This window comes from Triturus cristatus, chromosome 6, assembly GCF_964204655.1.
Source record: "Triturus cristatus chromosome 6, aTriCri1.1, whole genome shotgun sequence".
Classification (NCBI taxonomy): Eukaryota; Metazoa; Chordata; class Amphibia; order Caudata; family Salamandridae; genus Triturus; species Triturus cristatus.
In genome coordinates this window covers 1,082,679,427-1,082,697,623 of record NC_140589.1, presented here as the reverse complement: position 1 = coordinate 1,082,697,623, position 18,197 = coordinate 1,082,679,427, and the positions used below count along the sequence as shown (strand labels likewise).

The 18,197-nt window shown below is 47.4% G+C and overlaps 1 long non-coding RNA gene across 1 annotated transcript in view; it reads left to right on the top strand.

Moving 5' to 3' along the window:
• Nucleotides 1-18,197, top strand: part of LOC146821028 (uncharacterized) — a 123,896-nt gene that overhangs the window by 38,048 nt on the left and 67,651 nt on the right. Inside the window, exon 2 of the long non-coding RNA XR_014963080.1 lies at nucleotides 9,534-9,634. This is a non-coding gene — a long non-coding RNA (uncharacterized LOC146821028). The remainder of the gene's footprint in view (nucleotides 1-9,533; nucleotides 9,635-18,197) is intronic.

Sequence of the window (18,197 nt, the reverse complement as noted above, 5' to 3'; positions counted from 1 at the left end):
CATCATCAACGCTTTTGGCTAGCAGCAGTTTTGTACATTTTCCCATTGAAAATCAGCCCGCGAACCGACATCGAAAACGACCTATGCACCCGGCTTCCCTGGGGCAGGTAACAGTGGTACCTCGTTACTCCCGTGGTAGTGGGCTCCTCAAAAGCTTAACTCTAAGTTTTTAACTTTGAACTCCTGCTAGAAGTGTCTTTAATATGTTTAAATCAAACCGCGACATTCTCCATAGGCTGTAATAGAGATCCCGATAGCAGCTATTTCCACTGCACGCACCTCCCGTGGGCCCCCTTCCTCATAACCTGGGGTGGATTCTTAAGGGGCCCTAGGCATTGTCTGTAGAATTGTCGTGGTTCTTATACCACTTTTTTAATATATGGTTTGGTGCCCCCCTGGGGCCCTGTGATTCCAGTGATATTCATTGTATCTATAAATGCTTGTTTGAATTGTAACTTTACCTCTAGCCTCATAAAGAGACTTATGGGATTCTGTTTAGAATAAATACATATATTTTATATATATATACCTGTGTGGACTACTCTTTCATTTGGTCATTCAAGAGGTTATCTATGGTAAAACAATAAGCTTAACACTCCTTCAAGACTTAGCCTGAAGGCTGCTCTCCACAGCTACCACTAGGATAGCTTTCTTTAAAGGTTGTCTTTTAAACCTATCACCTTAAGAGTCGAATTGGACTGATGCAAGGTGGCCATTATAACTAGTGACCAGCATATGCCAGGCCAACTTCTCACAACAAATTAGATACTGGGAATAGAAACATTAGAGACATTGTGTCACAATAGGTCAAAATAATAGTGTACAGCAGAAGCAATAACGGTACTCGGCTCGGGTAGTACAATATTTAATATGGCCACCGCTAAAGAACTGAGCCGTGCAAATAAAGCTTTGTTGAAATTTGTTTTATGGCACTCTGGAAAAAAAATGGGGCATGACCGGAAGGTACGTACACAACGTGACGTCGTTCCGACGGACGTAAATAGAAAACATTTAAATGGAAACACATAGACGAGAACTGCCGTTTAGGAGACAACTGAGGGGACGTATGCCTCGTTGGACTGAAAAAGTGAGTAATGGGAGGAATATTGACGAGTAGTTATGTGTAGCCGGGTCTGGTATTTATGGAGCAGTCATGGGGTTAAGATAAAGGTTGGAAAGAATTCTTAAGGAAATTTAACGGCAACAGGGGACGGTGAATAAAGTTGAAAAACGCCTGTGCATGCCCGTGCATAACCTCTAAATTGAGGGAGGGGATTAACAATACCACAGCTGAATGTGGAATCTACAGAGCATTTAGGCTGTTAGTATAACGGTGTAAAGCATATTTGCGATTTTTAATGACACCATGGGATTACAAACAGGGTTTATGAAAGTCTGTCTATAATTTCGATATATAGTATAGAAATGAAATATGCCTATGGATTACAGTAAAGAATCAGAGGCAACGTGTATTTAACATTTTTTGCAGATGAAGTGCGCAAAATAGTGGGGAATAGAGAGTCATTCTATATATATATATATATTTTTTTTTATATACAGCCACAAATAAGTTACCCGATGGTTTAAGAATCTCGGGCAAACCTTGACATCAACGGAAAATAAAAAGTCAGAAAAGGAGTGACCCAGGTGGTGTCATATGTATATATCCTTCGATTGGGACAAGGATTCAGCGTGGTTTCTCCTGAGGTGAGGTGGTTTTATCGAACATCTCGCAACATGGAGGAGAAATATTTAAGATAAATCTCTCGGTAAAGCAAGCAGAGAGTGGGTAGAATTTTTACTATTTTGCAAGGGCAACGAGTAAGGAAGTGTTGTGGAACCCCTAAATCAACATAAATAAACGTTTAGAAATCAAAGTCTCAAAAAGGTATTAACATAAAAACTGTTTTAACTCGTATATGGTTGAGCACTTAAATACAGAGAGGACATAAATGAGTAATATATGCCGTTCACTTTTATAGATGCTACGAGTACTATCATTGAAATCTCAATTATTAGCTTGAGCAACTTGAAACCCCAAAACTGAGTGCAGTTGGCACCGGTGAGTGTGTTATACAAGGGACCTTAAGGAATTAAGGTGGAATACAAATGTATGGGTGTTTGGATTGATCTAGGCTTTATATATGATTGGCCATAGAGGGTTGATGCACTTATAAATGGTACAATATAAATGGTATGGAGAATATATGTGTAAGTAATATAGACATTGAACAATGCTATTGTACAATAATGATTTATTGTTAGGCTTTTAGTTAACATTTATTGGTGTGTATAATTGACACAGTTTTACAATTGACACAGTTTTTTAATTTGTTTGTACATTAGAATTTTATTTTATTTTAAAGTTTGATTGATTTCTATGCAGTGATATGCTTATTGTGTTTTTATTCGTAGGTCTGATATTACAGATCCCTGTTCATGAGTTTTAACATAGAAGGAGAAAGAATGTTAATGTCCTGAAGAAGGTGGTCTTATTATGAATGTGCCACTGAAATGCGTTGACGCTTGTTAATAGAGTGGTGTTAAAATTGGGCGAGAGTCAGCATCAAGCTAGAGACAGGAAATCTATAACCATGCTCTATGCTGTCTACATGTTTGGCCTAATTAACACATGAAAGACATAGTTTATTGTCTCTGTATATTCTCCTTTTTGAATAGTTTTTAATGAATTAATTATGATTTTTGTAATTGGTGTATAATATGTATTTGTCTTTTTATTGAATAAAATTGTGGTATATATTTTTTATCAAAACTAATAGTTGATTTATAAGTGCCCTAATCCTTAGCCATTAGAGCATGTGTGAAAGAGAGATTTGATATAAGTGCGAGTGGATCAATTTGTATCCCATCCAAAGGGAACCTTTTGTTTTTTAATTAGATTAGTGTGGTGCATAGTGGAGTGCAGTGGTGCAGAGTGGAGTGGTGCAGAGTAGAGTGACAGAGTGCATTGGCATAGAGTGCAGTAGCATAGAGTATAGTGGTGTAGAGTACAGAGGCGTAGAATGCAGAGTAGAGTAGACTGTGTTGAGCAGAGTGACAGAGAATGCAATGGCATAGAGTAGTGCAGAGTGGAGTGGCCTACAGTGGAGTGGCGTAGAGTGCAGTGGCATAGTGTGCAGGGGCGCTGAGTAGAAAAGAGTGGCGTACAGTGGACTGGTGTAGAGTGCAGGGTCGTAGAGTTGACTATTGCAAAGTAGAGTTCATTGGCATAGAGTGCAGTGTTGTAGAGTGGTGTAGAGTGGAGTTGTGCAGAATAGAGTGGAGTGACCTAGACTGGAGTGGTGTATAGTGCATTGTTGAAGAGTGCAGTGGTGTAGAGCAGAGTGCATTGGCTTAGAGTAAAGTGTTGCAGAGTAGAGTAGTGGGGCGTAAAATGAAGTGGCATAGACTGAGGTGGCATATATTGGAGTGGTGCTGTATGAAGTAGAGTGCAGTTGTGAAGAGTGAAGTGGTTTGTAAAGGAAAGGTGAAAAGGTGAGGTGCAGAGCACAGTGCAGTGGCCTAAAGTGTTGCAGAGTAGATTGGAGTATGCATGGTTTGTTAGCACACTGCAACACATTTTCAATTGAAATGGCCTTTATATTTGCACAGACACACAGTTTTACTATAAAACTATACAGCACACAAACAGTAATGTGTGGAAATGGCATCACCTAGTCTATTGATTTGTTTTGATCATATTAAAGTATTTGTTTCCAACTCACTTCAGAATTAACAAAAGATGTGCTTCATTTTTCTTTTTTATCTTTTTATTTTATTTCAATATATTGAAAACATAGGTGTACATTCACAGTTATACAGAGGAAAAAAGAAAAATGGCAGCAAGGAGACAAGACTTAATTTCACTGCAAATATTAATAATAGGATCATTGGTATATGTGGGGGCGGTGGAAGGATGCAGACGCGATGGGGAACGATAGAGGGGTGGGCAATATAGAGGGTTACATCAACTTGGTTGAGGTGGGCAGGGGACTTTGGGTCAAAAGGAGGGACGCGGAGCTAAGTTTGTTAGGTCCTGCTCGTAGGCCCCAATGAAGTAGTAGATAAGGAATGAGCAGTTCCTAGGGGTGCTGTCTAAGACAGGGGGAAGGGGGGGAAGGGGAAGCACAGGTCTTTCTTCGAAATGCCCTCACACACCCCAAGGGATGTCATGCTTCATCATTTGGGCATTTGCCCCTCGTCTGGCCGGCGCTGCAATGCCTGACGGGCTCCCGAAACCGGGGCTCTTTATCGGGGATCTTTTGAAGAAGCCGTATGGGTGCGTGTGGGTGTGAGGGCAGGGTGGTGCACTAGGGGTGAGATGGATAAAAAAGGTTATAAGAGCAGTCCTACTAATTTCAATTTTAATTATTGAGGTAGCTCCAACCTTATTAAAATTGTGAAGAAGCCCTGTGTAGGAAATAATGTTCCCTAAGGGCTAGTCTTAAGTGAGTGTGCCATTGTACTTGTTTTTGTTGGCTCTGTGCGCCTCTTCTTCTTCTGCCTCGCCCCTTGCCCCAGCCTCTGCCTAAAAAAAGGTTGTGGTTTTTTTCTCTTGCCATCCTCTTAGACTCCGGAGCAACTATTGTGCTCTGTACCTCCCCGTCAGCCGGAATTAGGCCATTGGGGGTGAGTCTTTAACATGTGCCCAGTACCCGTTTGACACCAGCGTTCTTATCTTGCATGGTTTATCGTTAGTCAACCACTATTGTTATTGTACCACAGTCGTGGTGTTTGCCATATGTGTTTTAGTCACCCGAATTCAACTCTCATTTCTCAATTTTTAACTTTATTATCCTGTAGGTCCCGGTCGACTATTTTGCCATTCTCTCATGTTGCCAAATTAGATGTTCACAATTGATGTACGTTAAAGGGACACCGACTGTTAATAATTAGTTGAGGTTGTCTCCTTCACCAAATCACACACTATCGCATATTGCGCTGGTCACTTGTCAATTTACCACTTCTGACTACCGAGCACCGGTTCCTTCACGACGCATCTACCTAGTCTACCATCACTCCTAGGCTGGGTTGGAGACTTTATAGTCACTTGAAGTTTCCTCTAAGAATCACAAATGTGCCTCTCACCACAGGACCTGTACAAAATGTTTCCTTGGCAGGTCTAACCGCTGGTTTTATCCCCCCCTTTTTCACCTTGTCCTTTTCCCACAGGTCTTGGTACATCCCAGTACCAGTTCTCCATTAACTTCCTCCTGCCGTAATCAGCAACCAGTGCGATACGGCGGTGCACTTAATTCTCACTTATTTGGTCCTGACGAAGTGCCATTGACCCCTTCTGGGGCAGATGGGGCACGAAACATGTTGACCACACTCACTTAAGACTAGCCCTTAGGGAACATTATTTCCTACACAGGGCTTCTTCACAATTTTAATAAGGTTGGAGCTACCTCAATAATTAAAATTGAAATTAGTAGGACTGCTCTTATAACCTTTTTTATCCATCTCACCCCTAGTGCACCTCCCTGCCCTCACACCCACACGCACTCATACGGCTTCTTCAAAAGATCCCCGATAAAGAGCCCCGGTTTCGGGAGCCCGTCAGGCATTGCAGCGCCGGCCAGACGAGGGGCAAATGCCCAAATGATGAAGCATGACATCCCTTGGGGTGTGTGAGGGCATTTCGAAGAAAGACCTGTGCTTCCCCTTCCCCCCCTTCCCCCTGTCTTAGACAGCACCCCTAGGAACTGCTCATTCCTTATCTACAGGGGACTTTGGGGGCAGAGTGGGAAAAGGGAGGAAGAGGCGTCGGAGCATGACAGGTGTAGAGGATTTTGACTATAGTGTCAGTCATCGGTGCCGGGACTGGTGTGGGCGAGGTAGTGTCGAGAGTGGGACGTTGCAATTGGAGACGAGCTAACAGGGGGTGTGGTGTCAGTGGAGATGGGTATTTCAGCGGGGCAGGTTAGGGGAGCTGATATGTGGGGTGAATGTAGTGGTGAGGGAAGAGTGTCTTGGAGGATGTGCACCAACAAAGTGGCCGATTGGGGGAAAATTCGATGTCTGCGCAGGTGCCTCACTTCCTCATATCAAAGGGCATCCTCTTCAGCCGTGCTCCATTTCTGAACTGCTTTATGCCATGCAGTAATGGGAGGGGTAGTGGGGGATCGCCAGTGCAATGTAAGGGTATGCTTGGCCAGAAGGAGAGCTAATGAAGAGAAGCGGGTGCAAATCTTCTGCTGCTTTGAGCACTTGAACATTTCTAGAGAGCATGCCTCTAACCTGTGTAAGTTGGGGAGTTCCGTGACTGCCTGTAGGGTGGGACGTACAGAGTGTCAATAGCCATGGAGTGCAGTCCAGGACCAGAGCACATACTTGAAATCGGCATCTGGTTTGTGGCATCAGGGACAACCACTTGGGAAGTGGGGAAGAGGTGGTTCAACTGTGCTGGGGTGAGGTATGCCCTATGGAGTATGTGAAATTGTATATTTTTGAAACAAGAGTTGCTGGAAACAGTTTTGGGAAAATGAAGCACTTTATCTCACTATTTATCATGCAATGATCACCCACAATCATCTTTCCATTTGTGGTGGTGGGGGTTAATAAGGAGGTAAATGTAAGGTCATGTATTGCTCTATATAGCTACGTATTGAGGTGTTGACCAGTGCCCATGATGAGGATGGATTGGATTACTGCTTGAGTAGGAGGTTCCTCTCTGTCAATGTGCTAGAGTTTATGACAGGTGTGATCGAGTTGCCGGTGCTATAGAAATTGGCTTGGCAGTATGCCAGAGTTCTCAGCTAGCTGTGCGTAAGGGAGGAATCGTCCCTTGGAAAAGAGATCTCCTACCATGGTTAGTGAGTTTTCCGTCCATATGCGTAGGGTCGCGGCAGAATATAACCCGGGATGGCGGGGTAAACTGGTCAGAGACAGAGTTGGGGCATATGCAGGGATGTTACAGAAAAGGCTGTATATGCAGGTCATAAAAGATTGCACTACGGAGACCTGCAAGGTCCAGGGCGAGGGAGGTAGGGCCTTCGGGAGGAGGAAACCCCACAGCTTGGTACTGGGATAGGTACACAGTCAGTGGTGGCATCCCCAAGATATCAGTTTGCCATTCAGCAAGATAACAGTTGGAGTTGTGAAGCTAAAAAGTATGCTTCGGACAATGGGGTTTGTGGTGAAGCCACCCCCATCGCGGAACAACCCGACCGCTCCCAAATGGCAGCCAAGAGCATCACGGCCGGAAGTGGGGTATGCGGTCTAGCCAGAGTCTCAGTAACGGAGAACCTGTGAGGCAGAGCTGAAGGACGGGCTCTTATGCCGGAGACAGAGAACAGCGAGGCACCGGCAGAGGTGCAGACGAGGGTCCGGACACATCGAGGAGCGGAGGACGAGACGACTATCCTGTGTGCAGGAGCCAGGGAGCCGCCGTCACCAGGAAGCCAGCGCCAAGAAGAAGAAGACCATGCCAAGACTAACAACTCGAGGAGCAACGCCCACGAGTCTGGTGCTCCAACAAGAGAAGTGGAGGCTGTGACTCCCCTCCTCGCAACCCAGGAGGGTCATGGGTGCAGGCAAGTGCTGGGGTTCTTTTCTTTTAGAAGCTGATGGGCAGGAATGCGGGGCACCTCGCCGTAAGACACCTTGACCCCCTTCCTCCCCCAGACACTTCACAAATGCAGCACGGGTGACGGTGGCACTATCCCCCCCCTTTCTTACCGCAAGGGCAGTGGTGTTCTGATATGTTTTTTTTTGTTGTTTGTTTGTTTGTTCCTCCCTTTATTCCTGATGGCAAAACCTGGAGGAGAGAAGGAGTGAGCCCTTCCCAAAGAGCAAGCCGGGCCTGGGGGCAGAAGGAGCTGAAGAGTCTCCTACCTCCACCACACGCCTAGGATCTTTGTATTGACTGAGCCACATATAGACCTTCCTGGAACTGGTCATAGGGAAAGACACCTCCCTTTTTTTTAAGACAAAGAGCAATTTCTGAACCTCTATAGAAAAATAATAAAGAAAATCCGTTACCCTCATACTACCTGCCTTGGCTCTGACATTTACTATTGTGTTGGGAGGGACGGTACCTTCTCTGGCAGGTGTAACCCCCACAGTGGTGTCAGAAGTGGGATCGTGTCTAGCCTAACATAACACAACCCCTCACCATGGAATCCATGATTTCCCAATTAGCAGAGGGTCAGCGTCACCTGCAGCTTGTCTTTGAACAGCAAACCAAGCTAGCTCAGCAGGAACGGGAAGCCCTGAACGCTGCCTTAAAGGATCAGGCATCTTTCATGGCAACAAACCAACAGGTGCAGGATACGGCCATCATGCGTTTAACAGACACCATATCCAGCGCAAGAGTACACCCGAACGTACCAGGCACTGTACATCAGAAATTCCAGTAGGGGGATGACCCCGATTTCTTTTTTGTGAATTTCGAACGGGTTGCCTCCACCGCGGCTTGGCCCCAAGAGAGATGGGGGCAGTACACAGCCCCCTTGTCAGGGGAGCTATAGGCTGCGTTTCAAGCCGCCAACCCAGCCAGAACTACTCCCTTTGGGGAAATAAAGAGGGCCATCCTGGAGAGTCTGGGCTATGATCACAAGTATTATTGTAGCCGTTTCCGCAATGAAAAGTGGACAACAGGGGATACCCCTGAGCCCTATATTATAGGATACGTGACCTTGGAAACCGCTGGCTACAGCCCACCTCCTCAACCATAGACTGTGTAACAGAAAAAATGTACCTAGAACAATACCATGAGGCCCTTCCTCTTAGCACCCGGACCTGGATCAAATAGCATCCCCACTTAACGGTAATGATGACAGTAGACCTGGCCTGTGCTTTCCACCTGTCCCCCGAGTTCAAGGCCCAGCCCCAAAAATACCCCATAAGCATACCCAGGCCCCAGGTAAAAGCCACAATGGAAAACCCCACCCCCAGGAAGACATACACCCCAGCCCGTCCCTGGCATACCAGCAGTACAGGGTCCACATTACTTCCACTACGCTGAGTGGGGACACATAGCCCGACAATGCCCGGCACGCAATCCTCCTGAGAACCCATGGAAGTGGGGTACACCCGTGGCCGTGTCCTACTCGCCGAAGAAGCCCCTCAACTCTAAAAGAAAAACAATATGTAAACAGGAAACCAGTAGTGGCTCTCTAAGACACAGGATGTCACCACACTGTAGTTAACAAAGGACTTGTACACGTGTCTCAGATACTTGGGGAAGACTACATACAAGTCACATGCGTACATGGGGAGAAGAAAATGTATCCCCTTGCTGAAGTTTTACTGGAAATAGATGGGGAGCCACAGTTGCGGAAAGTAGGGGCATGCCCTTCCTCCCTGAATCTGTCCTTTTAGGGACTGACCTGCCAGGTTCCAGGAATATATTTCATCCCTCACCCCTACATCTCCCGTGTTGGGGTGGTTGGCCCACGCCCCCTTCTCCAAAGAGGGGATGGAAGGATCCACACCCAAAAGAACAAACACCCACAGGAAACGAAGAGAAGAACGGGCTTTGTACCTTATAAAACATTGTGCCCTACCATCTCCTGTCTTTTATTCCTCAGATACATCCCTGACACCAGGCCAGAACTTCCATGCTTCCCAGAGGGAGGACGGCACCTTGCAACACGCCTGGGAACAACTCCAAGAGGACCATCCCAAGCAGGTAGGGCCTCTATTCTGTATTAAAAAGGGTTTGCTTTATAGGGTGACTCGGGAGGCGGGTCACCATAAGGCACAGTTACTGGTCCCAAAGCAGTTCCGAGAACAAGTGTTAGACCTTGCCCACAGTCAAAAAGAAGGGGGTAATTACGGGAAAGAGCACACGTTGAAATACCTTTTGGACAGGTTTTACTGGCATGGAGTTTATCATGAAGTGGCCAAATATTGCTCCTCCTGTGCTAGGTGTCAGTTGGTCAACAACCCCTCCCTACCTAAAGCCCCACTACACCCACTCCTGATAATAGACATTCCCTTTCAGCGGGTTGAGATGGATCTCGTGGGTCCCCTTGTACCTTCCTCCTGAGGACACCAATATCTACTCGTGCTGGTGGACTACGCCACTTGGTATCTGGAAGCGATACCGCTGACTAGTACCACCACCACGGCAGTAGCTCAAGCAATGGTCTCCTTCTTTCCTCGTGTGGGTTTTCCCCGCGAATTGTTGACCGACCAGTGTACCCCCTTTGTATCTCGCCTCATGAAACAGACCTGTGCCCTCTTGGGGATTAAGCAGATACGCACAGCTGTGTACTATCCCCAGATAGACGGCCTTGTTGAGAGGTACAACAGAACAATTAAAACCAAGCTTAGAATAGTCATTAACATAGCAGGGAGAGATTGGGACAGACAAATACCCCTAGTGTTGTTCGCCATCCGGACTCACACTCAGAAATCTACAAAAACACCGCACTGAGAGAGTTCAAAGCAGGTGACTATGTCCTCATCCTCCTTCCCACCACCGAAAAAAAGTTGTTAGCCACATGGCAGAGTCCCTATAAGGTATTGGATAGAGTCACCTCTGTCTCTTACCGTATAGCCGTTCCCCACAAAACACAAACAGGCCAAACCTATCATGTGAACCTTTTAAAAGCCTGGGAAGGCCCCTTACCAGCACTCACACATAAAGACAAACCAGTCCTACATGTATCCCTTAACAACCCTTTCACATCCCTTTAACCATTCCCTCCTCCATAAGAAAAGAGTCTGTTCGCTTGGGGAACCAACTGTACCTCACACAAACACTTTAGATACACATCCTATGTCAGGTGTATTCTAACGTACTGATAGGAACACCAGGACGGACAATCTTAGTTGAATACATGATTGACACAGCAGGGGCAAAACTGATAAAACTAAAACCCTATCGAATACCCACTGCACGTAGACAGGTGGTAGATCAGGAGGTGAAAGCTATGTTAGAGGTGGACATCATCGTGCCCTCACACAACGCCTGGTCTTCCCCGGTGGTCCTCGTTCCCAAACCTGATGGAAGCATTAGATTCCGTTATCGACTTTTTCAGCTTAACGTTATCTTTAAGTTCGATGCGTACCTTATGCCTTGCGTCGATGAACTAATAGAATGATTGGGGAAGCCCGGGTAATGTCCACCATTGACCTTACGAAGGGCAATTGGCAAATCTCTCTCGCCCTGGAAGCCAGAGAAAAAAACGCCTTCTCTACCCCTTCGGGCCTGTTTCAGTTTAAGGTCCTTCCTTTCGGCCTTCACAGCGCCCCAGCCACATTCCAAAGCCTGATGGATGTTCATCTGCAGGAACATCATACATATGCCGCCGCATACGTGGACAAAATAGTCGTCCCTAGCCCTGACTGGGAGACACACCTCAAGACCTGAAAACAGTGCTGGACACCCTCAAGAAAGCGGGTCTCACCGTCATCCCCCAAAAAAACACGTTCTGTACTGATCATATAGAATACCTAGGCTATGACATACAAGCAGGACAAATCAGTCCCTCGGTACACACACTAGAAGCCATCACAAATTTCCCGCCCCACCACCAGGAAAGATGTCCATTCTTTCTTGGGCTTAGTAGGGTATTACCGGAGGTTCATCCCTCACTTTTGGGACCTCGCTAGCCCCCTCACTGACCTTCTGAGTAAAAAAATGTCAGGGAACTCCCTTTCGTGGGGCCCACATCAGGAACACAGCTTCTCCGTACTAAAAGAAAGCCTATGTAAAGCTCCTATTCTGGTCTGTCCTGATCACACGAAAACCTTTGTGCTATAAATGGATGCCTCCAGTAGGGGTCTTGGAGCTGTCCTCTCCCAGCCCGAGGAAAAGGGCGACCTACGCCCAGTCCTCTACTTAAGTAGTACGCTATTCCCCAGAGAGCTGAAATACGCCACCATAGAAAACTAATGTTTCGCCATTAAGTGGGCAGTAGAGGCCCTACAATACTACCTCCTGGGACGTCAGTTCCTGCTCCGCACAGATCATGCCCCATTAACCTGGCTATCCCTACACAAAGACTCAAATCCAAAAGTACTGCGATGGTTCCTTGCCTTACAACCATTTTCCTTTCATACTTTGCATGTCCCTGGAAAACTCCAGACGAATGTGGACTTCCTTTCCCGTTACCCTGCATCCAAATGGCCCGCCCGTCCATTCCTGGAGGGGAGGCAGTGTGGTGAAGCCACCCCCCATCGCAGAACAACCCGACCGCTCCAACATGACGGCCGAGAGCATCACGACCGGAAGTGGGGTATGCGGTTTAGCCAGAGTCTCAGTAACAGAGAACCCGGGAGGCGGAGCCGAAGGACGGGCTCTTATGCCGGAGACGTAGAACAGCGAGGGACCGTCAGAGATGCAGGCGAGGGTCCGGACACATCAAGGAGCGGAGGACGAGACGATTATTCTGTGTGCAGGAGCCGGAGAGCCGCCGTCGTCAGGAAGACAGCGACAAGAAGAAGAAGACCATGCTAAGACTAACAGCTCATGGGGCAACACCCACGAGTCTGGTGCTCCAACAAGAGAAGTGGAGGCCGTGACTTCCCTACCCGCGACCCAGGAGGGTCATGGGTGCAGGGAAGTGCTGGGGTTCTTTTCTTTTAGAGGCTGGTGAGCGGTTATGCGGGGCACCTCGCCGTATGACACCTTGACCCCCTTCCTCCCTGAGACACTTCACGAATGCAGCACGGGTGACGGTGGCACTATCTCCCCCCCCCTTTCTTACCGCAAGAACAGTGGTGTTCTGATATGTTTTTTGTTGTTGTTTGTTTGTTCCTCCCTTTATTCCTGATAGCAAAACCATCGAGGAGAGAAGGAGTGAGCCCTTCCCAAAGAGCAAGCCGGGCCTGGGGGCAGTAGGAGCAGAAGAGTCTCCTACCTCCACCACACGCCTAGGATCTTTGTATTGACTGAGCCACATATAGACCTTCCTGGAACTGGTCTTAGGGAAAGACACCTCCCTTTTTTTTAAGACAAAGAGCAATTTCTGAACCTCTATAGAAAAATAATAAAGAAAATCCGTTACCCTCATACTACCTGCCTTGCCTCTGACATTTACTATTGTGTTGGGAGGGACGGTACCTTCTCTGGCAGGTGTAACCCCCTCAGGGCTCCTAGACCCCCTTGATCTACCGGCAGTTGCAATTTGGCGAGAGCCACTCTGTGTCTTTGTGCCCCAAATTAGGCTGGACAAGATAGTATCTAAATCCTTTAAAAAGAATCATGGTGGGACAACGGGAAGGTTTGCACAGCATTAAAGGAGGCGGGGCAGAATGACCATCTTTGCCAGTGCTTCTTTGCCCCTGGGATCCAAGGCAAGTTACTGCTAGAATTGAACTTGTGTTTTAATCCCAGCTAGGGTCTTACGATGGTTCCCCTCGTAAACATCAGTGGGGGTGTAGTATAGGTAAACCCCCAGAAATCGATCACATTTTTTGTGTGCACCAGTTTAGTTGGGCATTATCCAGGTGCAAACTAAGGGGTGGCTGGTTCGGGCATAATGGATGTATAGCCGACTTCGTTCAACTGACCGGAGGCCAGCAACCATTGCAAAGTCTGCCAGGGTAGCGTGAAGGGGTGTGAGATCTATAGATATATTATGTGAATATATGAGTAGATTGTGAACATACAGTAATACTGCACTCGTCCTGTTTGCCAGTGGAATGTCCCAGTCGTGGCCCTCAGCATGCAGATGGATGGCAAGAGGTTCCATTGTCAGCACGTATAGAAGTGGAGAAAGCCGGCACCCTTGTTGTGTGCCCCTTTCGACCATAAAATGGGTCGAGAAGAGCCGGCCAAGTCAAATGCAGGAGATGGGATTAGAATAGAGTAATCAGGTATATGCTAATAGTTTGTATCCCACTCCCATTCGGGAGAGGACTGCGAAAAGGTAAGGCCATGTCAGGGTGTCGGAGGCTTTTTCTAAATCAAGATTGAGGCACGCTGCCTTCAGAAAGCGGCCCTGTACCTGGCCTTGTATATGAAATAGTTGTGTATATTGTCGGAGGTGCTGCGCCCTGGCACAAATCCATTTTGGTCCGCATGGATACGGGGTGGAAGGATTTGAGCGTATTTATCTGCAAGGATTTCACTCAGGATCTTATATTCTGTGCTAAGAATGGCGATAGGTCTATAGGAGCCTAAGCGGGTAGGGTCTTTGTCTGGCTTGGATATGGGTATGAGGAGGGATTCTTATAGTGACTGTGGGAGATCCCCAAGTTGGAGCACTGCCTCATATACTTTCACGAGGTGGGGAGCAAGGGAAGACATAAAAGTGCTATAGCACTCCAAGGACAAACCATCTAGGCCCGGTGTTTTGTTCCGTGCAAGGTATCAAATTGCTTGAACCACATCAGTTGCATGATTGGTGCATCCAGCCTGACCCTATCGGCCTCCGGAATGGAGGGGAGGGAAATGTTAATGAGAAAGGTCTCGAGGGGGTGCTGCGGAAGAACCATCGGGGATTTTAATATGGAGGAATAATAATCGCAAAATATCTGTAATATGGTCGCCGCAAGGTTGATTGTGGTTCCCTTGAAGTCTACTAGCTTACTAATTGGAGTGTAGTAAAGTCCCATCGGACAAGCCAGGCAAGGAATCTGCCGGACTTTTCACATTCTTTATGTACTTTAGAAGCATGCGCAGCAAAATTATAGCATAGTAAATCCTCCAAAAGGGCTTTATAGTCAGTTTTGGTTTGGGCCTGCTGTTCGAGGAGTGTCGGATCAGTGTCCGAGGCCTTACTCGGAGCGGCAAGCTTGCATTCTGTGCGTGTTATGTCACTGTCCAGAGTCCTACAGACTCCCACGATTTTTCAGATGCAAACACCTCTTGTCACCACCTTAAAGGCATCCCACTCTAGCACCCAAGTGGAAGCCATGTTCCAGTTCTCAGAAAAATAATGACAAATATGTCTGTCCTGGAGACAAGCGCCACGTAGGGACTGGCGGGTGAGGAGGTACCCAGCGTAAGTCTAACGTGTGTGCATAATGGTTGGACACTATCCATGTAATAAGAGTGGCTGATTAGCGGCAGGAGGGGCAGAGAAAGTGATCCAATCTGACATAAAGGAGATGGGGTGGGAAGTAGAAGGAATATAGATGAATTCCTAGCACCTATCAGTGACCACTGGTGGGACCAAGCGCAAAGGCGGCCAGCCTGCAGCTGGGGGGAGGAGTGGGGCAATGGAGGATTGGACCTGTCCAAAGAGAGGTCTAATACAGTGTTGTGATCTCCTCCTAGTAGCCATGGCATGTGGGTTTTATGGGCTAGTGCTGCAGGTAATGTGTCCCAGAAAGTCCCTTGTTCTGTACTGGGGGTCTATATGGTTTCTATGAGTAGCGGCTGGCTGGAGAGGTGGCCTTCTAGAAAGACAAAGGGGCCCTCTTTGTCTATGGTTGTATGCAATTCTTGAAAGGGGAGACTGGGGCATATCTATTAAAGGGCGCCGCCTGTGTAGGTTCAGCAAGTGGTGGCATAGTTGTGGTCTCTCAAGCGTTTGCGTAGAGGGGCCACCTCTCAAGTGGAAACATGAGTTTCCTGTAGTAGGATTACCTGAGCCCCCTGGCGTATAATGTATACTCATAGATAGCATAGCAATTCCTAGCAGTGTGCATTCTGCAGACATTGAGCATAAGGAAGCGAATATTTGCTAATGAATTCATGGCGGGATGTGTAAATGGGAGCTGTTAATTGGGGATGGACTCCTGGTAGCAGATAGCAGTGTGCTAAAGTTGTCAGCATCAGCCTAGTAGCTTGTGTAGTGGTCACCTGCCCGTAGGAAGGGGATATGTGATGTGGGTGATATCGGGAGAATAAGAACAACTTGGAAGTTAAACTTTTCCAATACTGGGGGCCAATCACAACAGGTGAAGCACACAAACTTGATTTTGTAACTAACTCTATAGTACTGCAGGGGGTGGTCAGAGCTGATACAGATGGGGTAGCCAGTGGCCCATTATATACCCAGTGACATGATGTAAGGTGCCCATGGGGGAGAGTGGCTCGGGCAAGGAGTAGCTGTCGCAGCCAGAGAGCACATCAAGTGTATGCGCCAGGAGCTATACTAAGCGAAGGTAAACAACAGGCAGGTGAGAGCAGAGTGTAGGGGGGGCAGACAGGCAATGCTGCATGTTGGCGACAATGTGAGCTAGTAGGGAGAAGGAGGAGTGTTAAATGGTAGCGGCAGTTTCAGTCGGTATCCTTTCAAGTATTTGCCCGGCGGTAATCGCCTCTCATACCACTCGATAATTTACCAATAAAAGAGGCAGGCGCTGGAGACTGGAAGGCAGGAAACAAGGTTTTATTCCGTCGGAGCAGAACACATCAGATCAGACAGCAAGGTATCGTCACGAGGTGCTCTAACTGCATCTCTGAGACCTGGTCTCTTATACACTGGTTTATTGCTTTATTATACATAGTACATTCTTGAGATTCCCTTGATGTGCGGGGAAATATCCCCTGAAGCCCCGGCTCAGATCCGATCCCACACATGGTTACAGTAGAGGTTCCCACCCTACCCGCAGTGGGAGATGGCTATCGCGCAGCAGGGAATTCCGCTAATTCCCGGGGGTGTGTGCAACCGGCCGGGTCTCAGGGGGTAGGGGCTTTGATTCTGCTGTAATCCCTTTGATGTGGGGTGTTTCCCTTACAGTAGGGGCAATAAACTGCATCCGCAGGGCTAGGTGATGGCCTGGGACCAGTTCAGACAATGGGGCGCAGGGGAAGGGGGGTTATCAAAGGAGAGGCACGACCATGTATGGGTTGTCGGTCGGAAGTGGTTCTGTAGCAGGGTCGCGCAGAAGGAGAGGGTTTATGGCCTGTACGAGAGAGCGGGGGTCGCCAGCGCGCGGGGGATGCTTGCAGCGCCAAGGGGACCGCGCTGGCGATTGACAATGAGTGGGGTGCCTAAAATGGCAGCCGTGCGTTCGCTGTGCGTGGTGCTGGGGAGGGGCAAGATGGCGCAGATAATGTTCAGTTTGCAGGCTAAATTTCCACAGTCCTCCCTTTTAACATATCTCGCCAGCTTGTCCGGCCAATATTCACCTTTGTTAGCCTTTCAGTTACAGTATCGTCAATGTTCGTCACACATTTTAAAGATACAGAGTCGTTAGGGTAGGCTGGAGTAATCTGACACATTTGTACATTGTCTCATACAGTTTGATAAAGTAGGCGAGGAGGAAGTACATTCAAAGTTGCAGTATAGTCGTGTACATGGCTGGTGTTGTATGAATGTTACTATACAAAGTTACATTTTCTTAACTTCTCAGTGTACAGTCGGAAGTGATTGATGCAACATCATGAAAACTCGATAAGAAGATAGTTAATATAATAAGGTGGTTGGGAGAGGTTTTTCAACTTTGACATGGGTTCTTCTTTCCAGTGTCCTTGTTTCATAAAGAGCTATCACTGGTAAGCTCTCATTGTTGTTCTTCTTTCGTTGGCACTGTTGAGCACCGGCGGTGGAACTAAGGTCCAGCTCAAATCCGATTTCTTCACGTGGCAGGGTGCGACCACTCACTGTTCTTTGATTCCAGTCCTGTTTCCCAACACAGTTCACCACAGGTACTTTTGAGACAGGGTGCCGGCCTTTTGTTCCTCGGTAGTAGGTCAAAGTCATAGTCCAAATGAAAGAGGAAGAGAGAATGGGGTGGCATGGGATCGGATCAAAAATGCGGACCAAGGAGAGCAGAATCTTTTCAGCACTGGGCCCATCAATCGGGCCCGACGGGTTGAGACTTCAGGCACGCTGGTCAGTGAGCAGGGGCCTCGATGTAGCCCTTCGCGCTCATCGTTCTGATAATGGTGCCTCGTCTCACACTCTTGTTGCTTCGTCGCTTCCCCCTTGGTCGATGTCATAGATGATTTATGATCCGCAGCCAGACTGTGCGTCACATCCGACCCCTCTCTTCCGATGGCTGCAGGTTATCCTTGAATAAGTTATAAGAAACGAAAATCTTAGAGATCTTGGCAGGGAAGACATTTACATACTTCATTCTCTCTCCCAACCACTGAGTAGTTGCGGAAATGCTCTTATCTGTTACTACATGATTGGTGCCTATTAACTCTGATGTTAATGTGCGTGTTACTAATCTATTAATTACTGCTGTGGTGCAGGGTTCTGTGGGTGTCCCTGTCCATCGTCTGGCCTTCTAGGTGTCGGTTTCTGCGCCTTATAATACAAGGTTTGGTAGTACCCGTAAGTGCGGGGTGCTACTGTCATGCGTTCATGAGTATCCTTTTCATACAGTAGGTGACCCTT